This window comes from Megascapheus bottae, chromosome 10 (assembly GCF_031878675.1).
Source record: "Megascapheus bottae isolate mThoBot1 chromosome 10, mThoBot2.hap1, whole genome shotgun sequence".
NCBI classification, from domain to species: Eukaryota; Metazoa; Chordata; class Mammalia; order Rodentia; family Geomyidae; genus Megascapheus; species Megascapheus bottae.
This window is the reverse complement of record NC_143518.1, coordinates 61,869,258-61,892,478: the sequence shown is the minus strand read 5'-3', so window position 1 is coordinate 61,892,478 and position 23,221 is coordinate 61,869,258.

The following is a 23,221-nucleotide window of genomic DNA, read 5'->3' as shown; positions in this document are numbered from 1 at the left end:
CTGGGGCATTTCATGGATGGGAGTCTCTTATTTCCATTTCTATTTCAGTGCTTGAAATAGGTCTGTTTTGTTGGATTAGGTCCTCTTGGTTCAGTGTGGGTTTGTTAATATTGGCTAGAAATTCATCCATCGCTTCTGGATTCTCCAATTTGTTGACATAAATGTTTGAAAAGTATTCCCTTATGATGCTCTGGATCTTGGTAATTTCTTTTGTGATATTACCATTCTTATCTGTGATTTTGTTTGTTTCGGTATGCTCCCTACTTTTTTTGGTAAGATTTGCTAAGGGTCTGTCAATTTTGTTAATTTTTTCAAAGAACCAACTCCTTGTTTTGTTGATTCTTTCTATAGGTTTTTTGGACTCCAATTAATTATTTCTGCTTTGATTTGAATAATTTGCTTCCTTCTACTGGGATTAGGGTTGATTTGTTGCTCTTTTTCTAAGAGCTTATGGCGCGTCATTAATTTGTTAGTTTGCGATTTTTCCAATTTGCTAATGTAAGCACTCAGAGCTATAAATTTTCCTCTGAATACTGCCTTTGCTGTGTCCCAAAGGAGCTAGTATTTTGTGTGCTCCTTTTTGTTAAATTTCATAAAATGGTGGTTTTCTGTTCTGATCTCCTGGATGACCCATTGGTTCAATCTCCATGAGTTACATGGTTTTCATTGGTGGAAGTTGATGTGCAGTTCCAATTTGAGGCCCTTGTGCTCTCAGAGAATGCAGAGAATAATTCCAGGTTTATTTATGCCCTAAAATGTGGTCTGCTTTGGAAAATGTTCCATGTGCTGCTGAAAAAAATATATATATTGTGATATTGCTGGGTGGAATAATCTGCAGAATGTCTGTTATACATGTATCATCTTCTTGATGGTTTCATCTCATACAGATATGGCCTCCTCTCATTCACGTACCTCTTTCTGTATGTTTTCAAACTTTTCATTAATCATGTACATCGATTGCATTTGTATAACATTTAGAGGACTCTCCTCTAGTTTTGCCATTGACTGCTCCATTGCTTGTTTATATTGAGTGGGAGGTGCTATTCCTTGATTTGCCATTTTTCTTGAGTTTCTTGTTCTACCCATTTGAAAATGGGAGCAAGATTAATACTGTACAACATTATAGTTGTTAAGATATAACCAACCTAGAGGTCTTTAGCTGGCCAGACAATGCAAGTTCACAATTTTAGATTGGTATTATCACTCTCTCTCTTTTTGTGCACTTACAGACAAATCTAACACCACCACCAATCACCATTTTATGACCAAAAAACACACAATGCAATCTTTATGGTATTTAAGTCACTCTGGACCTACAGTATAATTGAATACTTAGATATACAGTATTGCTCAACAACCATTAACTGTTGATCCATGCATTTTAAAAATGAAGGATGAACAGAGGACCAGAGATTGAAAAATTATATGTAAGACAAGAGGAGAGGTAAGAGAAGAGTAATGTAGGAGTGTAAGATTAATGTAGTAATGAAGGAAAGGGATAGCATAAGGATGACTGACCTAAGGTGATAGGAAGGTAAGATAGTTGAGTACAAAATTTAGAAAAAATAAGATAAAACCTATAAAAATAAGAAGAGTAATAAGAAGAATACATAAAGAAAAGAGAATGTACATATAGGAGAGATCAATGATAAAACATTTAAGTAAAATTTAAAAATTTAAAATTTAAAAAACAAAAAATACATCAGACAAATGCTTAACATCCAGTATCTACAGGGAACTCAATAAACTAATCTCCCCCAAACCCAACAAACCATTCACTAAATGGGCAAGGGAAATAGAGACTTATCAAAAGAAGAGATTAAAACAGCAGAAAAACATATGAGAAAATGTTCATCATCCATGGTCATAAAGGAAATGCAAATAAGAACAACTTAAGATTCCACCTTACCCCAACAAGAATAGCCAAGATTTTGAACTCAGACAATGATAAATGCTGGCGGGGTTGTGGAGAAAAAGGAACCTTACTACACTGCTGGTGGGAATGTAGACTAGTTCAGCCACTCTGGAAAGCAGTGTGGAGGTTTCTTAAAGAACTGAAAATTGACCTCCCCTACGTTCTCGCCATACCATTCCTGGGCATCTATCCTGATCATAACCCAGGATATGATAAGGACACCTGCTCAGCTATGTTCATCTCTGCACTATTCACAATAGCCAGGCGATAGAAACAATCCAGATGCCCTACTGCAGATGAATGGACACAGAAAATGTGGTATATATACACAATGGAATTCTACATATCCAACAGACAAGATAAAATAATGGCATTCACAGGGAAGTAGATGAATCTAGAGCAAATCGTATTGAGTGAGACAAGTCAAGACCAAAGGAACAAAAGGTGCATGGTATCCTTAATATGTGGCTATTAAATCCCAACAGTACAAGAGTGAGGACTTCATATTTGTATATCCAATGCTATGGACATGGTATTGGAAATATAACCACAACTACATAGACATAAAAACTTATGATTCTATAGATATAATGTTTTATTACATAGATTATTATGTATCTATGACATACAAACCCTCAGCCTAATTTTGATTATGTTCTAAAATCTAAGTGCCAGTTATTGTATATAGACATTCCCTTCTTGAATACTTGTTTGTTAAACATGTCATTTGAAATATGATGTAAAAATCAATGTTTCCCCTAAGATGCTAGAACTGGTATCTTGGCGAGAGCTCAGAAAGATTCACACTGAACTGCTGCCATTGTCCGCTGATCTCCCTGGAATTCCTTGTTTTTGCCAGTCCTAGAGCTTGAACTCAGGGCCTAAGCACTGTCCTTGGGCTTTCTCAAGGCTAGAGCTCTACCACTTGAGCCACAGTAACATTTCCAACCTTTCTGTGTATATGTTACCGAGGAATTAAATCTGGGTCTTCATGCATGCTAAGAAAGCACTCTACCACTAGGCCAAACTCCGGGCCCCGTAATTCCCTTTTTTTTGCCATTCCTAGGCTTCAGCTCAGGGCCTGAGCACTGTCCTTGGACTTTCTCAAGGCTAGAGCTCTACCACCTGAGCTTCACCACCACGTCCGGCTTTTTTTTGTGTATGTGGTACTGAGGAATCGAACCAGGGTCTTTGTGCATGCTAGGCAAGCACTCTACCACTAGGCCAACATCCTGGCTCCTGGAATTCCTTTTTAATGAGTCATGTACAATTATGGCTTTCCTACAACTATGAAAGTGATTATTTTCTGGCCTATGAGTACTGTAGCAGCATCATATATTTCTCCCCAAGTGTCATAATAAGGGTGTGGAATTAGTAGTCGCTGAGTTCTGGTGGCTAAGCTAAGCATGGGAGGTTGCAGCTCCAAGCAGGAGGACTTACCAGGACAGCTCTAAGCAGAGGCCAGGCTGGTCTCTTGAGGGCGCGGAGTGCACCGGCAGAAGGATAGTTTGAAGATATAATACTTCGCCATTTGCTGACCCATTATGCACAAATTCAAATCACATGAGAAATTTCTTGTCTAAAATCACTTTTAAGGCCTAAACTTTTTAGGGCTGCAACTCTCATTTGGGGGTGCAGTAACAAATGTCTATAATCCTGGATTCTCTGGAGGATGGAGAAAGGAGGACAATGGTTTGAGAGCAGCTCTGGCAGAAAATTATGCAAGAGCCCTCCTCAACTCATACCAGGCGGCAGTGGGAAGGGGGAGGATTTGTTTACTTGCCATCTTAAACTAGGGGGAGGCTGGCATGAAGAGGTTCATGGTTCCAGATGGAGTCTATACGACATCCCAGTAAGATAAGTCAGATACAGTGTTCCACTAAAGACATTTCAAATTCAAGAAGAGGAAGCAAGAATGACCGGTCACCTCTTTCCTAGAAGTATAGACAGTTACAGAAAGCTGCACCATATTTTCTGACATTAAAAGCAACTCAGTTTATACAACTGGCTAAAATATTAATGTGGGATCCCCTCTTAAATTAAGAAAAAGAAAAATTAGCAAATGAAATATCAATAAACTCACCAAGCAGCTCAAAAGATTCGAAGTTCCAAGAAACGCAACCCTTCCACTTGTAGTAAAAACAGTTTTAAAAAGTGCAGAGCTGAGTGGGAATTTACTGTGGCTTGTGAGATGACCCAAAGCTGTCCAAATGTTGTCTGCAATTAGATACTGACCTTAAAGCTATGGTACCCGAGGTAAGAATTGAGTTAATATCTGCTTGCCTAACCACCAAATTCTACTTCTGTAACAGCTTGCTTGCTGAACATATAATTTGCTTCACTTGCTTGATCATCTGCATGTGATTTCAGCCCCACGGAAGCTGGAGCCTGTCTTTTCCTAGCCCATCAGTGGGGAGCAGTGTCCAGTGCCTCACAAAGTGATTCCTACCCTGACTGGCTAAGTGTTAGTATTTACTTTGGAACTCTAGGATATTTCAAGTAGGAAACGAATTTCCTAGGAGGATATCCTGGTAGGATTTAGAATTTGCATAAGGAAAACACTGTTCTTGAGTGAAGGACAGTTAATATTTGAAAGGAGTTCTGTGTTTAAGCACCCTTTATCTGGTGAGTATAGCTGTAACCCCTCTACACATTGAAATTAAAAAAAAAAAGAAAATGAGTTCTGAAATCTAGCCCCTGGATAAAATCCAGCACTTGAAGAACTTCCTGTGATCCTTGTCAGACAAAAAGAGTTGGTGAAAGCCAGGACCTGAACTTGGAGTACAAAATTGGGTTGCAGAGTGTTCTCTGCATGCCGTTCTCCTGTTCTCTTCCATAATCCCAAGAAGACTTCAATTGTCAAGCCGGACACGATGAAATCATTGCGAGAATCAAACCCAAACTCCTCAAGGAATGGAATTCCAAGAAGAGTCTTGGGAAAATCCAAGCTAAAACTTAGCCTGATAACTATGGTAGGTATTATCAAAAACTTTCTCATGGCTCAATTGGAAAACTCTAATAAAGTGATTCCTAGTTAAGTTCATCCATGTTTATTTACTAACATTCGTATCTTAATAAAAATAATGTGATTATTTTGAATATTGCATTGGATAGGTTATTCTCTAATAGTATGCATTCATAAATTAATGAAATCCTATTCGTAATACAATTTAGCGTAGAATAAATATTATTGACAACTATTACTTCCCAAAGCATCGAACTACTTAATCGTATACTATGAAAATATCGCCCATCATCCTCTACTTTATACTCACTTAAATATGACAATTGTATTTTTTTAATGATTAAATAATTAGGATTGTCTTGAGGAACTATCCACTTTTTAAAGAAATAGTTATACGACGTAAATTATTTTGCTATATCTGAAATGAGTGTCCTTCTTTTCAAGGGATGAGATATAATGAATACATAAATTTTAAGTTTCCTTGTAGGAAAAAGCTGTGAGACAGTGCAATAAATTATTTAAATTCAGAAGGCCAGTCAAAAGTGTTGAAAAAGCAGTCATTCTGGGAGACAATAAAATAAACAAGTGAAAACTCGCAGGTTAATAAAAATGTCACACATTATTAAGTTAGCAATGTAGATGCAAAGTAAATCTGATTGACTTCTATTTTAGACTTAAACCTCATTATTGTTTATTAAAGTAGCAAACACATTTATTTCTTGCTTTGCATGAAACTGTTGAATTATTGATTATTTAAACAGCCTCAAAGAACTGAGCCTGCTACCAAAAATACGTTTTTAATGTATTAATAAAAACATAAAATATTCAAGAAGTCTTTGACAAGTAGACATTTTGACATTTTGTCTACTTAAATATGGGCCTCCAATATGGCCCTGTGCTCAAATAGCGCTGTCTTAACTGAAAGGGGTCACGAAGGTCATTGGAAACTGAAAACAAAATCATTCCAGTCTACCAGTGGGAAAAGCTTTGCTAATTTTGCCTTTAAAAATGACTGAAAGCAGTGGGGAACTTGGAATCCTCAACTGTAATCCTCCATCCTCCGCAGGCTGAGATGATAGGATCACAGGGTGAAGCCAGCTTGAGCCGAGAGTCTACTGGACTCCATCTCTATAATTAGCAGCAAAATCCCGGCTGGAAACCTGGTTCAGTGGTAGAACACTATCTGTGAATGAAGAAGGTGAATGACAGCGTGAGGCCTTGAGCTGTTCATTTGTGTACTTTATTATCCTGGTGAGTGGCAAAATTAATGAATTCATCTATTTTAATTCAGAACAGAAAAACTCTGTGGGAAACTATCAGCCCAAAGGAATTCCCTGGAGGTCAAGTAAGTTTCTAGGTTTCAAGTAAAATTCTGGATTCACAAGAAATTTACTAAATTGAAATCTACTTATTTATGAGTACATAAGCTTCCTTATATACTCTCTACTGTTTGTTTTTGTCACTCGGCTTTCCTGTTTCTCTCTCTCTCTCTCTCTCTCTCTCTCTCTCTCTCTCTCTCTCTCTCTCTCTCTCTCTCTCTCTCTAACTGTACGTATCATCTATCTATCCCTTTCTTTCATATTTCCTAGAAGGGTATTCTAGAATTTCTTAGGGATTTGCAGAATGAGATATTCTAAGCAGGGTTATAAGAAACATATGTGATGAATCAAGCATTAGAATGAAATACTACGTAATTCAGTCCTTTGTTGAAATCCAGAACTTTCAGAGTTTACCAGGGCCCTTGTGAGACAGGATGAGGGTTAAGCAAAATCCATGAACTTTGCTGAAAACTCAAACTAAGTCTGCTGAATCTTACTTTTCCAAAGTGTCGTTTGCTCTGCAATGAGCTCAAGAAGGCTTCAATTAACAAGCTGGAGAAGATGAAATCACCAATTGTACTGAGTAAACCAAATACCAATTTTTGCATGGACAGAACCCTAAACATGGCTTTTAAAATTTTAGCTTAAAATCAATCCAACAATTCACACACACACACACACACACACACACACACACACACACACACACACTTTCTCTTAGGCACAAGGTTCTCTTGTAAAGAGAGTTTGGTAAGAGTGTTTCCATTTTTATTCTGAAGTAGAAAGGAAGAAGGGATTAGGGAGCAGGGTAGGTGGTGGATTCAGGAGGGAAGAGAGGAGAAAGACAGTCAATTAAGAGAGTGGGAGAGTGAATGGATTTGAAAGGTAAATAACACCAGTTGTCCTACTGACCTTCAAGGTAGTAATTAAACAGGTAACAACGACTTTTTTGTTTAGACTCCTTTTTCAGGCACATTCAGACTCCAGGTCACAGGCCTGGGATATGCAGAATGCTGTGGTTTACCTGAAGTTGCTATTTTCTTACTCAGGTGTAATGAAGAGAATGTTAAGGACGAAGTAGAGTATATTTAAGGGAACCATTTTAATGGTTGGTTTTTCTCATAGCATTAGAGTGGATTTATTCACCTTGGTCATATACCTGGATAGAATTTCCTGAAAAACAAACTGCTAATGTGTGTTGGCTTTCAAGCATGCACTGAAAATCGTGATGGAAAAAAAAATCCACAACTCAGAAGACATTCTTAAGTATTAGAGCAGAGGATCCTAAATATGACCAAATAGACACAAATTAAATAAGGATCAGGTCCAGTCCTTTGATAGGGATTACGCATTGCTTCAACTGAATGAAAACAATTGTGCTGTTGGTTTCTTGATGCTTTGATGAAATGCATGAATATTGCAATATAGAGAAGAAAGGATTTTACCTGGGCTCATGGTACATCTATCTAAGATGGTATCTAGTTACCATCCCTTGATGTTAGGAAGATTGTAAAAACATATAGAATTGATTGAAATTGATCTTTTAAGAAAACAGTGTTCTAATTGAAACCGGCTGACGTTGGATTTTGTTTTTATTGTAAGCAAATTATTGGTGGGTTTTCAGGTGGTAGTACTGATAGTAAGAATGTTTAAAGATATTGCACAGGATCAAGGAACAAGTAGATGATTCAGGAATTGCAGCCAACATAGCTGAGCTTGCTTGGGCAAAAGGTTACATCCAGCATTCCGAAGGTGAGGGGCTCAGAAAGCCTCACTACTTTTCATAAACGTTCAGCACCAATGACTTCTTTTTTCCTCCCACAGAAAGCTTTGGAAAGGATTCTATGAAAGCTGAGCTTTACTCAGATAAACTACTATACATGCAGTAGGAATCTGAGCCACATGATAAAAGAATGATAATAAATAATTAATGCTCAGAATGTATTCTTCATACCCAATGACATTAAACAATAACAAAAGTTGACTTCACACACACACATGCACACACACACATACACACACACACACATCAGAAATAAGTTAAGGAATAACATGAGAAACAGAGAAAGTGAGATTCAGGTCAGCTAAATCTGCCATTGCTAATAGCTCCATTAGTAGCTTTCTCAATTAGTTTTCTGAATAGTAATTGTTACCTTAGGGTACCATATAAGTTTTCTTGATGTAAAAGTAGAAATGTAGCAGTTGAAGTAACCTACCTTTTAATTTGTTAGACAATATAGGTTTTGGGAATCATATTGTTTTTTTTTTTTTTTTTGCCAGTCCTGGGCTTGAGCTCAGGGCCTGAGCACTGTCCTTGGACTTTCTCAAGGCTAGAGCTCTACCACTTGAGCCTCAGCACCACTTCCGGCTTTTTTCTATATGTGGTACCGAGGAATCGAACCTGGGTCTTCATGCATGCTAGGCAAGCACTCTACCACTAGGCCAAACTCCTGGCCCCCGGGAATCATATTTTTGATTATATAAGTGTTCTTGTAAAAAGCCTGTCAAATTTGAAGGCTTTGTTGAGTGAGAATATCAGGTAGCCCTCACCAACTATTTAGAACAGGATATCATTGAAACTGAATTCAGACTTACACATAAACATAGTGTGTATGAATGTTTGTATGCGGCAACATTATTTTGCAGATCAGATGATTAATCTGTTAAAATTTTTTTAATGCTGGTATTGGCAAAATGTGGATTCCAAGCTCCAAGGTAATGAAATGTAGTTAATTGTACCCCAATACACATTTTATCATTGAAATTTTTCTTTCAATCAGGCATGCGCTGATAGAAAAGGACAAAGAGAAGCAGTGTGGTAGAGGGTGATGAATGAATCATTTGTCTATTCAGGAAGGGTACGCTTACTGTTGTAAAACATGTCTTTTCAGGAAGTCTTAATGTTATAAGACTTAATATTCATGTCTTGTAAGAATAAAATAGGTAAATAATTTAAAAAGAAGGTAAATGAAGAATTATAACTTGGAAATTAGCATATTGTCCTTGTTCTTGTTAATTTGTTCCTTGTCAGTGATTTACGTTTTGTGGAACAAATCATGAACTTTCATAGTTCCGAAAATATTATACAAAAAAGGCAAGTTCTATCTTTTCTTTTCTTTTTTTATTGAAAATTCTATCTACATCATTTTATTTTCTTTTTTATTGTAATTAATAAAAGGGTTACATGATATTTGCCAGATAGAAGGTGCATTAATTCACATATATTGATACCCTTTCACATGTCTTGGTCCCCATTACCCGCCCCTCCACCCCACCCCCGTCTTGGTTTTTCCCCCTTCCCTATCCAATTTCAAATAACCAAATACAAATAAATTTACAACAAAAAAATTCATTTCAAAAAATCTGATTCCTTTTCATTATGTAATTTACGATGAAATAGGTTAAACTATAAACATTGTAGAGGATATGAAAGAGGGCCTTCTTTAGCATATAACCCCAAATGTATTTACATTGTAATCTTTAGTATATCAAAGTGTCAACCTTAAGAATATTTCATAGCAAAAATTTGTGTATTATGAAATTTTCACTACAAATTTTTGGACTGTAAATTGTCTTGGAATAGTTAAATAAAAATTAATTTGTAATGTCTTCAATAGCCTCTGTGTTAAGGGAATTTTCTTTTTTCAATAACTAATTTGGTACATCAATGTGTACAATTATTAATACAAAAATATAGTAGAAACCTAAATCCACTGAGGGCTGTAAAATATGTCTTATTTCACAGCTGATAAAGAAGAAAGATAAACTAATTATCAGACTGATAACCCACTTACAAAATGAAGCAGAAGACAAAGGTGGACTGTAAAACATTTTTAAATCAATCAAAACACAACACAGTGTGTACAGAAAAAAATTTCCAAACATATCATTTTGTGATACTTTGTGAAATGCATTAAGTACAATAATCTGTTAACCATGAAATTTACAGTCGAATTTCTCGTACTGAGAGAACACTGGCTTACCAGTGACATTTTAGATTTATGTAGGACATAAAATATGTGCAAAATTAGGGCTAACAGTGAACTTTTTAAGCTTTTGCTTAGGATAATGTCCATGATTGTCTAGAGATTTGCATAAAAAGATCAAAATGATGAGGTGATTATGCATAGACTCAAAATTTCAATCACACCATCTGTAGGTGGTCTCAATAATGAGATCTTTCTGGCCTGGAGGGAAAGAAAAATCAGCAGGATGGTTTCTTGCAAAATTAGAGGAAATGACACATAGAAGGATAGTTTCTCTAATAACCAAAGGACATTTTTGTTTTCATGTCGTTCAAATAATCACCTTCTTTCAATAGGAAAATAAACACTTTGCATTAAACAAAGAGGTGATTTACGATATCAGCTACACATTATGTGACTAAATATCTAAATAAATAATCTGGTATGGGAAAAATACTGCACAATCCATATATTCTAAATTTAACTAATACTAATTTTCAAAGACTTAAAAAAAAGATGTGTTTTAACATGGGTATGCATGGAACCAAGGCCATAAACCTGCCGTATTTAGCTTGTGACTATGTTGCCTAGTTAGAAAAATACCAGACCAGCCACTGGCAACTAAAGAAGTCATTGGAGACAACTTAAGCTATAGACTATACTTCTTATACTACAGTGACTAAAGTGTTAGGAATCACTCACCTGAAGACACCCAGGAAAATCTCTCTTGTCGAAACTCCTGAATGTGAGTCTGGAACTCACTTCCAAGAGCTGACTGACTTAGCTTTGCTGGAGACATTTAATAGGTGAAATTAAGATATGTTACACCATGTGCAGTCATCATCATTTTACATTTATCTGTCTTCCAATATTATGTCATTTGGAGAGTGGATTTAAACAACACTGGACTCTGCATAAAGTATGAGTTGTATGGCTCTACGCTCAAACTTGACAACGAGCTTTGGAAAGACTTCCATTTTGTCCACCCTCAGGAAGACTGATCTCTTTCCCTTCCTCTGTTCTGCTTTCCCTATGGATTCTTCTTTCCTACTTCTTTCTGTGGTTCTGATTTATTATAATCAGTGGATTACTTTATTAATGATGTCACTGCAGAATGGACACCCATTGCCTTTCTCTTGGTTCTCCTGTCAGAAAGGGAGTCGAGTGTATCTCCTGGGGTAGCAGAGTTTTGAGAAGAGCTCTGCCTTTTCGGTGCCTTCACCTAGGTGATTCCCAATGTTCCCATCTTGGGGAAAAGCATTCCTTTCTCTTGCTAGTGAGATGATGTTGGGACTTATACATTTTCTGAACAAATGTTTCGGTGCCATCAACTTGACTTCTTGGGAAGTGCAAATGGTGTCATCTCTGGATGTGTTGAGGTACTCCCTTGCCTGAGTGTCTCCATTTCTTTGCATCTCCAGATAAAGGTTTGTCCTGGAGCAAATTCCACGGAATTACACCCTATCCACTCATAAGCCAAGCTCCCTGCCACAGGAAAGAGCTACCCTGTGTTCAGAACAATGCCCTGCAATGCTAAGAATTACCCATGCCGAGGAAAATCATCTAGACTCTAAATACTATTCAGAGCAATGGGCAAGAAACTCTTCCCCTAATGCCATATTGTAAAAGCATATCAAGTTGTACACAGTGCCTGTTCGAATCAGTTTTAATTCCAAATGGTGTAAATAATCTTTTTTAATTCTCCTAGTTTCACAAATAGATAATTCCACTTTATACAGACACACTGTGTATAGAAGGGTGTGACATTATTCAGGAGAAAGAATTGATTAAAATGAACAAAAAATATTCCTCGCAGACATTGTCATTTGTTAGCTCCCTAGCTTCTTAGTAGTAAACTAAAAGTAAGTCTTAAATTCTCTAAAGATATCTGCGTGCAGTCTACATCAAATATTCTGGAAGTTCTGGTGAAGCTAAATGAGATCATACCATTTATGATCCCTCTTCTGCCATGGTTTTCTGATCATTTTAGTTGGCAAAAAGAAGCTTTGATAGTTCAACCAAATCTGCACAAAACTTGAAAATTTACAATAATCAATATCCACTATATTTAAAAGGCATCCCATTTTTAGCATTGTGAAAGCTGGATAGTAATCAATATATTTTTTAAAAAAGGAGAGAAATCCTCAAACTTTCAAATAAATATGGCAAATAAACCAAAAAGAACCATATTCTTACTCCTGACTGTTGGACTTCTAGGTTGTTTGAGCACACACACACACACACACATGCACACCATTAATAAAATATGGAGTTCAATATTTATGGAGCATTATAATGTTCCAGAATCTGCAGCAGGTACCAAGTGTACTAAGATGAGTTAGCGATGATTGTGTGTGTAGGAGGTTCTGTTCTCCCTGGTGAGGAAGACACATGAAGGAATAATTACATTCCTTGGTATTAAAGGATGTAGTTAATTAAAAATGCCAAAAGTTCCCTGGGACAATGGACTTGAGATTGCCTCACCAATTATGGGTGGATAATATTAAGATAATTCAGTCTCTCTAAGGGGACAAGAGGAGTGGTCTTCAAATGGTGAGCAGGAAAAACTCAACACTTTATGATCCTGCAGTTAAAAATGTACTTGAGAGTCAAGAAGGCGTGAGTAACAAGAGCGCCAGAGTCAGGAATGTTGGGAGGATGGCAGGATTCAGTGTGAGGGCACGGATGCCAATGCATGCTGAGCTAGTTCCTCGTTTGTGTGTCACATTCCTGTGATACTTGATGATGGCCAATAATGGAAATATTTGCTCTAGGTGACCCTAGATGGAGATAAATGTTCCTCACAGGGAACGGTATGGAGATCCTTCTATCAGTGAAAGGATAAATGAATATTCCCAGGCCATATAGACTAATGGTGAAACATCATGTGAGTGGATGGTGACCGTTCAGTCCCTTCTGCCAGCCTTTGACTATCAGAACGGTCATCACAAAAAAACAGAATGAAGCCGGGCATGGTGGCGCACACCTGTAATCCTAGCTACTCAGGAAGCTAAGGTCTAAGGATCAAGGTTCAAAGCCAGCCTGGGCACAAAAGGACATGAGGTTCTTATCTCCAATTAACTTCTAGAAAATGGGAAGTGGGACTTGGCTCAAGGGTAGAGTGGTAGCCTTGAGCTGAAGAGCTCAGGGAAAACACCCAGGTCCAGAGTTCCAACCCCACTACACACACACACACACACACACACACACACACACACACACATAGAGTGAATTCTTAATTTTAGGAAAGCAGTCACACTCACGGAAATCTCCAAGAGTTTGTAGATTCAAGAGTTGTGAGATAAAACTGCCATTGCTCTAACCACAAATCCATACCAGACCCTGTAATTGTTTACCTGAATCTACAGCAGTCTTTATCGTCTTTATTGTTCTCTGTGATGTACTAATGCATATGGCTACCATTTCCATCACGATTAGCACAGCTGCTCTCGTAGACCATCACAGACTCTTGCATATCAAGGATTCTATGAAAACACGTCAAGCAGCATCTTGCATAGAGTCAGTAGTACGTACATGCAAGCTGCTGGGATTCTTCAATTTTATAGATGTCACTATAACCTTTATAGATGTCATTAAGGAACCTTTAGAGGGCTTTTCTCTTGGTGTTTTCTTGGCATTTTTTAAAAAATTAAACTGTAGTACTTTGGAATTTAAATGTAGTTTGACCATATCATAAGGCATCTTTAAATATTGCCTTGTGTTAGTTGATGGATGCAGGTTTTCATTCTAGGACTATGACACTGGAGAACATCAGGGCAGAACCCTTATGACAAAGGACACTTCTGACCTCACCATGACACATGTAAAACTGCCCAGAGTGCAGTAGCCATTCACCGCATGCTTCCTTCACAGCTGCCAACATTTACAGAATTCATTATTTTACATAGAAGATGATATTATTAAGGGAAACATTAAGCTCAATTTTGGAGAATTTTGATATGTGATGGTTTAGAGAAATCTGAAATAAGATACTATTTCATCACTTCAGTGAGCTACCATGGAATAGATTATTTTAAATCCTCCCCTGTATTTGAAATTATCAACAGTGAAAATATAAATGGGTTATCTAAGCCAGCACAAGCATGCAGCTGTGCAGGGAGGGCCCAGACAGGATCGAAGTTCCTTTGGCACAGAATCCTCCCTAGGTGAGTACATCCAGAAGTCCGTGTTCTGTGGGGAGTCCCACAGCCCAATACTGAACCAAGAGACCTACAGAGGCCTTCAGAGCTAGCTTCACTGAGCTGAATGTCAGCGCCATTCGTCGTTAGATGCTCACTGGCTGTCTTCTGCTCCATCAGCCAGACAGTGATGGCAGAACAAGGGAAGAAGAGACCTAGAAACAAAAAACAGAAGTAAAAATGACAGAACCCCCAAGCCACAGAGCTCTAGTCATTGTGCTGAAGCACGGAGAGGCCTAGTGGGTGCAATTATTTTAATGATCAGCATGAGTAGATGAAGAGTAAAGTGCCCCGCCTAACCCAGAGCCAGTTTTGAAGATAATAAGCATGAAGCAGTGCAGTGTCTAATACATGTCAAATATACAGTCAGACCCCCCCGAAATGCAATATTCAGCTTTGTTGATCAGAGGGAATAAAGTGTCTGGATAACCTTTGATGATTATCTTCTAAAAAGAGGCACTTACCAACCAAGAGTCCAAATATGGAGATAATTTGGACCAAAATATTTAGAAGTGTTTGTTTTCTTCCAAGTCACAACACCTAATGTGCTGTTTAAAGGCACTTATCTAAGGTCAATGACAACTTACAGCACAAAGAAACAAAAAAGTATGATTCTGCAACTATTAGAATAAAGTATTTTCAGAGATGGTATTCAGTTCATAAATAGGAGAAAGCCGAGTCAGTGAAAGCAAATCCCCACAAGAACTTCTGAAGTGGGTGTGTTTCCTTTTTTGTTTCAATATGTGACTTGTTTCCTGTTCATAGTCTTATCTTTAACTAGTCGCACAAAGGAATTGTCATTTAGCAAAGCTGCTTATGAATACGGTGCATGTTGAACAGTGTCACCCTTTTCAACATTCTTTCCCATCCCTTCCCTACTCACCCCTCACTTTCTTAGTTTTGTAAGACACACATTTGTTTTTTTTTAAATGCCTTCTCTTCCTCTTCTCCTCTCCAGCCATTTGCCCAGTATGAAGTCCCATTTGTAAAGGCTTGGAAAAAATGACATTAAGTGAAGCGGGTCAGGCCCAGTGAGAAAAAGAACGTATGTCTTCCCTTATATTTGGAAGCTCCATTTTGTTTATAAACTTGTAAGTAAAGACATGGGGTAATATGCACGTGTATATTAATGTATTAACGGAATCCTAGATTCAAGGAAGAACTCAAATAGTATAATTCCTGAGAAAGACAAATTTTCTTTCGTATTTTTGTAACGAAAGGGAAGAATATTGAGGGCCTCGTAGAAATAGCACAGATTGTGGACACAGAATCAAAGGGCTCATTGAAAATTAAATATTGAGCTTCAAATGCTGTCCTTTTACTGGTTACTCTTCATTATGCCTAAGTTGAGTTGATTAAAAATTGTTGTACTATGGAGCCTGACTCATTCCTACTCCCAAGTGTACGATGTGAAATATATCCTCCCAGAGATATGAGTTCTTTCTGATAGTGAAATGCGAATTTGTCCTCGCAAAAGATCTTGTAAGATGTCATCTATCAATATTTGACTTTTAAGAAGAAGACTAGATGAATATAGTGTAAATATTCCAAGTGTGTATGTGACAATGGAAAGTCACAGATGGAAAGGGCTGTGTCGATGTGGAGAAAGTATTGCCAGGTGACAGTGACCAAGATGAATTGTGCTCTTAAAGTAACATGTTGAATTGAAACCTCTCTGATTTAATTGAATTAAAAGATAAATATTATTTAGAGATAGACTAAAATTAATTTAGTAAAAGGAATCAACAAGGCTGTTAAATTTAGAACAAAAATAATTTCTCCTCCTGTGATGACATTTTAGCTTACTCTGATTATTGCTTGTGGTTCCTATTGTTTTCATAATTGGGAAGAATTTGTCTTTAAAAATTATGTATGAGTCTTTTCAAAACAGAATTTTAAATCCCCTTGCATTATTGCTTGAATTAGACATGCAATAGCAATCATTCATCTTCCCTGAGATTGCCTACAAAAAGTAATACAAAACTATTTCATATTTGGTTTCTCCACCCTCCTTATTAGCTCTTAATGAATCAGATGCTAAGCTCAAGCAATTTTTCAGCAGTGTTAGCACAGCCTCTTCCCTGCTTGCCTCGCCCCCCCAGTTCAGCACACACACTGTTAGATTTCACACTAATTAAATTCATGGGTAATGCTAAATTGGGAGTTATCATTAGCTGAAGAAGGAACAATAATTCAAAAGTGAATAGAAATACAAGGAGGAACAAGAGTTTAAAAATGTTCAATTTGAGAAACTGTGTTTTCCTAGGTCAGAAATGTGACTGATCTCTTACCAGTTTCTGCTTTTATTAAAAACAATGTTTGTGCTTGTCAAAACTCAGGATGGGACCCTGGAGAGCAATGAACAGCTAATGATTATTTACTTGAGCTTTGCAAAACAGAGACCATTGATTTTCAGTGCATAACACCTTATCTGCATAAAGACATTTGGAATAAATTACAGGTATCCTTCACTACACTGATTGCTTGTTTTGTTTTAGGCTGCATTTAAGGTATAATTAATTTAAGATTCAACTCTATTAGTAACAATGTGTAAAACCGGGTAACTTCAACTCACAGATTTTGAAACACACTAGATGTGTTGTTACTGACAGCATTTATTTATTATATTTCCTTTTTAAACTTTCAAATATTTTTATTTTTATTTATTACTTTTTTTTCTGTTTTTGCCAGTCCTGGTGCTTGAACTCAAGGCCTGGGCCCTATCCTTGGGCTTTCTCAAAGCTACTGCTCTACCACTTGAGCCACAGTACCACATCTGGCTTTTTCTGTATATGTGGTATCAAGGAACTGAACCCAGGGCTTTGCATATGGTAGGCGAGCACTCTACCACTAGGCCATGCTCCCGGCTCACATTTTATTATCTTTAATCAGTTGTACAAAGGAGTTGCCATTAATGAATACAGTGCCTCCTGACCCATGCCTTCCCTTTGGATATTCTCATGCCACCCTTTCCCCTTACTTTTCTTAATATTTTTTGGTTATGTATTGAATCTTTTTTCCCATTTCACATAGCTGTTAATGTCCAATGCATCTTGATCAGTGTGATCATTGCAATGTCTTCTCCCTCTCGCCTCCCCCCTTCTCAGTTCTGTGGTGAATGTAATGAATTCTGGGTGCCTTCTAGCTTTATCCCCTTCATTCTTCTAGCCCTCTCTCCTTGGGGCCACTCTCCTGTCTTGCAAGTTCTCATTCATTTTCTAATACCTACTTGCTGAGTTTTGACAGTCTTCTTAAAGAATTTATAGTATCTGAGCTCTCTAGGGAGTTTATCATTGGTCACCACTTGCCACCTATTTCGATTATATATCTTCCTCAACTTCCTTTGGGTGTCCTAGGGAAAGCCAATGGGAATTAGTTTTATTATTTTTATGAGGCCAAATTATCTGAATAAAAGCGCTAATAAATTAATTAAATTAATGAACTAGATCTGCCAATTTAAATTATTACTGTTGTAATTTTCTGGAAAATAAATGATCATAATATATCATACTACTGAAAAATAGAAGTAGGCTAATTATTGCAATGAATAAAAAAGCAATATATGTGTATAGCCAGCATATAAATATATGTAAAGATTATGCATTATCTTTAAGCATGAATAAAAAGTTCATTTGAAGAAATATTAGACAAAATTTGTGGGTTTTTTTTTCTAGGCCTGGGGCTTGAGCTCAGGGCCTGGGCACTGCCTTTGGACATTTTTTGCTCAAGGTTAGTGCTCTGCCACTTGAGCCACATCTCCCACTTCCAGCTTTTTCTGTGTATGTGGTACTGAGGAATTGAACCTATGGTTTCATGCATGATAGGCAAGCATTCTACCACTAGGCCACACTCCTGGCCCATTAATGACATTTCATGAAGTAATTAGTTGTTTACAAAATCCAAGAGATTTGGGAACTGAAACAGAATGAAGTATCATTAACCAGCAGCTTTTTGACTAAAGAGCCTTTTGTCAGGGAGTAGCGAATTCTCACAGCTTGTGGAATTAAGGGCAGAGAATCAGCATCTCCACTTGTATCCTCATCTCATGATTCCCCACAGAATCTTTCCAACCACTGATTCTACATTTTGGGGCCAATTCTATATGCCTAGATATGAATGCCCCTTCACTACCAAAGGCATGCACTGATCTACAGCCCCTTGGCCGCCGATTAATCTACCAGCCATGGAAACATCTTATGTTTTCCTCTGCATGTCCCTGGAATTTGACAAGTTCAGACTATAGAACGACTTTGTTAGAATGGATAAATTTATTGAACTAGACATTTTTATTTAGAGCAAGAGGATAGCGCAGAAGATAGTAAATGTTACACAAAAATTTATTACATGAAACTTTCAGATGCCTTTAGCTGTATTATTTTTCTATTTGTCAAGCATTTTGTTAGATTCTGAAACAAGGAAGAAATTATAATGTCTACAAAGAAAATGTTTATAGAGATAATTTGTAAGTAATTTTATGCACTGGTCTAACATAACATAAAGAGTTTCAGTATTATGGATTATTTCAACAACAATGGCTATAAAATTTGGCCCACGAAATAAACTATTCTCAGTTAATAGGTATGTTACCATGGGAACTCACTCTTATAGAAATCCCTGAAGAAAACAGCTATATAATCTGAGTGTCTTATAGTAAACTATGACCACAATAGGTGCCATAAAATGACACTTGCAAGTACCTTCAAGTAGTTTTCATAAATTATGGCATTTAAGAGAGTGAATCTGAAACATCTTGGAACACATTTACTTATTTGTGTTGTTATTACTTTTATACTGGGGACTGAACTCAGGGCCTTGCATGTGTTGGGCAGGTGTTCTACTATTTGATCTATCCTTCTCCTCGGTAAAGTACATTTTTAACTTTCCTGTGTGTGTGCTACTACTAAGGCTTGTACTTATGGTTTCTGCCTGCTGCACAGCATTTTTGTTCATTGCTGATACTTCACCACTTGAGCCAAGCCTCCAGTCAAGAGGTTTGCTAATTAGAGATAGAGATCGGTCACCTTTGTTTGCTTATTCTGGCTTTGAACTGAGATCCTCAGTTCACCTTCATGATTGTATTTCAAAACCTGCTCCTATAAACCAAAGCTAAAATTGCATTTGAGATATTTATTACTTACTTTCTTCACTTACCTACATAGCCATATCTATTACAGTAAGTCATTATTCATTCTCCACATCTGAATTAATAAACCTGAATCCTTTCACATTTACAGTTAGACAAGTTTCAACTTCTAGTAGTATGTCACCCTCATTTGAATTTTGATATTTAATATAGGCATTTAAATTTCGTGGACATCTGTATAGAATAGGAAAGTGGCATTTTTAACGATTAATAGGTGTCAATCAGGCAAAATGAATTGGAGCAGAGTGGAAAAAGGACAAAGGCCTCAATTCAAAGCAGCCCACAGCTAGGGAAACTGTGACTCCACTAAGAAAGAAATCGATGAAGAAAAATCTACAGCAACTCTTGACTTACTAAAGAAAATATGAAAAGAAAATTACTATATTATGTTATAACCTGATAATTAAGGGATCAGAGTATCAAAAAGAAAAAAAATCAAATCACAGAACCTAGAGGAGAATGTGATACCACAGAGCTGATCTTGTACATGCTTAATTTTAGACTAAAGCATTCAGCCAATGGTATTATGTATAAATTCAAAATAAAAATTCTAAATACAAGTTTAGGACTGGAGACTTAGAATTAGGCATGATGAATTCAGAAGTAAAACATGAAGCTGCTAGGATTAATAAGATCTATTAAGAAAATAAGAACTATAATAGGGGCTGAAATCAAATAATTTCATTGATACTAGAAATAAGAACTGACTCAGAGAAAAAAAGGGACACACAGAAGAGGAGCCAAACAAAGACAACAGGAGACCAATGAGAACTTGATCTCAAAAGCACCAAGAAGAGGCATCTAAAAGAAAACTGAGTGACATATGCTTACTTGGTTATTTGAAAGTGGATAGGTAACAGGGGAAAACAAGATGAGGGGTGGCGGTGCAGGGAGGGAAATGGGGACCAAGACATGAGAAAGGGTATCAATGTATGTGAAGTAATGCGCCTTCTATCTGGTGAATATAATGTAACCCTTCTATTAATTACAATAAAATATATATTAAAAAAGAAAACTGAGGGAAGTCTAAAACAAAGAAGCAGACACAGAAAGAAGGCAGGAAGGAAACTCACACACATTAAAACAGAGAGTGGGCAGGGATTCATTACTAATTCTTTATAGCTCAGCCAAGAGACCTCAGTAAATGAAGTCCAAGGAAGATCTTAGCCATTTAGCCACCAAGAATGACAGCACAATTTAAACTATAGCAGGGGTATTGTGTTTAAATTTATACGTACACAGGTCTTAAACGAGAAAGGAGTGATACTTGGCATTTTCAAAAAATGAGTTCCACAGTGCACACACACACACACACACACACACACACACACACACATACACACACACACACTGTCAGAACTAGGTCAGGCCCTTACTTCCTCTACTGTTCTGAGGCCATGGTCATAATGTCCTCAAAACTAAAATGTAGTTAAATTGTTATGATATACTAAAGCATAGATTTGTCTTCTAAGATTATATGCTAGACTGAATTATATTATACTTTGGTGGCTTATACAACGAAAGGAGCAAATTGTTAAATTATTAGACTGACAATTGCTAATCTACAGCAATAGAAAAGCTCTGTGTTTTTCAACAAGTGGCATTTTTTTCTTGCTATGAAAATTAATTTTTGTCCTGTTAATATCCTTTAAGTAGAGAATTCTCTTATTATACCATCTCTTAAAGCTAAGTAATGTGATATTTTAAATAGGTGTGCAGGTTTGTTCTGGGATTGTTACATGGTTTGACACCATTAATATAATTATATCACTTCCATAAAACAAATCAGAACCGGTCTGTGCCCATCGATAAAATTACAGTAAGGACATTCCAGGCCTTGGACACTGCGGGATTCCTTATTACTGAAGCAGTATGGGAAAGGGTTTTTCCTAATTTATTCCCCATTTTATTTTCAATATGAAGTACTAAAACCTATTGAACCATGGGCCTTTGGTGAATTGATCTCTCCACTTGCGGTATTTACCGCTCTGGTAAATTAGGTGTGTGTAATAGCCAGCTGTCAACCTCCAGATGCAGCGAAGTCCAGAGCAGAAATCCTACGCTTCAGATGCACCCAGGGCCATGCTGTACCCAAGCCCTCACCACGCTGCTGCCAGACATAATTTCATACTGTGGAAACTAATTTCATGCCATCTTTGTTTTTATTTATTTTAAAATAAGGAAGATTTGTGATAAAACCGCTAACCCTATTAGCAATATTACTGAAATTACTCTAACAGATGATTTTGTGTGATGGAAGGTTTTCAGTTAGAGTGACTTCCACTATCATTACATATCTCATATCTGGAGAATCTCTTTTCTTAATAAAATCATCTCTATGGAAGAGATATTACAATCTGTTAAGCTAGTCACATTATTTTTTACTCTAATTTCAACATGACCAATGGATATATAACCAGAACTCTATTCAGAAAGTTGGAAATGTCAATCCTTGAAAAATGATGAAACATATAACAATAAAAATTACTGTGGCAAAGAAATCTAACAACTGGTGAAAGAATATTTTGCAAAGTGAAAAATGTCTTTAAATTTAGAAAGACAAAAGCATGTAGAACACACTCACACAACATGCTCTCTCTCTGTCTCTCTCTCTTTGTCTCCCTCTCTCTCTCTCTCTTTTTCTTTGTCTCTCTTACACACACACACACACACACACACACACACACACATACACACAGATCAAGTGGTTTCATTTTCCACAATTGAGATACAGTAAATGCAGCAGTCTAAGTGTATTAAATAAGAAATAGTGTAGAAAAATACCCATTTTCATAGAGGAGGAGAAACTGACTAAAGTAAAACTTAAATAACTGAAGAAGAGGTCAGCATCAAGGACTCCAGTAATTATTGAAAGCTGCAAAGTTGCCATTTTGGAACTGTTTCTTCATTTGAAAAATTGATGATAATATAGCCATATATAGCTTAATCGATAAATAGAAAAAGCTGACAGAGACAGTTAAGGGTCTAATTGGCCTTGTCTAAGTCAGAATGATAAATAGAGCAAGAAATTATTGACAATTGCTTGGAGGAGGCTTGATGACTGACAAAGTGAACATGACATGAAACGCAATTTTGTCTCAGTATCAACCATTATAGACACATTTTTTTACATTTATTTCCAGGCCAGTGCTTTAGTAATAATTAACGAATTAGCATGAGATTAGCTATGTCTTATTTTCAAGTAGCAGTTTCTAAAATGAGGGTTATTTAAAAATAATGTTGTCAATTCTAAAGCAGCACAACTGTATTTAAAAAGATGAAATCATGACTCTACCTACTGTACATTTTCCTCTCAGTGCTATGGACAAATCTCTGTTTTTACCACAATCTGGTCTCGTCTCCAGAGCCTGCAACACCAAGGCTACTTTGAACATGAAGCCCAAAAAGTCATCAACGCCATGAGCCAAAAGAAAGAAACTGAAAACAAAACAAGCAGAAAACAAGAGAAAAGCAAGCAAGCAAAAAACAGTTTCTTGACATGCACACACTCATTTTCTGAACACAACTGGAATTTTCGTCCCGAGAAACCAACAATTAGAAAATTCCCTTGAAAGACACAGATTGACCAATGCAAACGGTAAAAGCTGAGTAGAAATCTGTGTGCGAAGTGAGGGGAATTTGACATCAGTGAAATCAGGCAGATGACCGGTGGCCATGTTGGTAGGCGCCACTGTGCTTCCAGTGGGAATCTGAT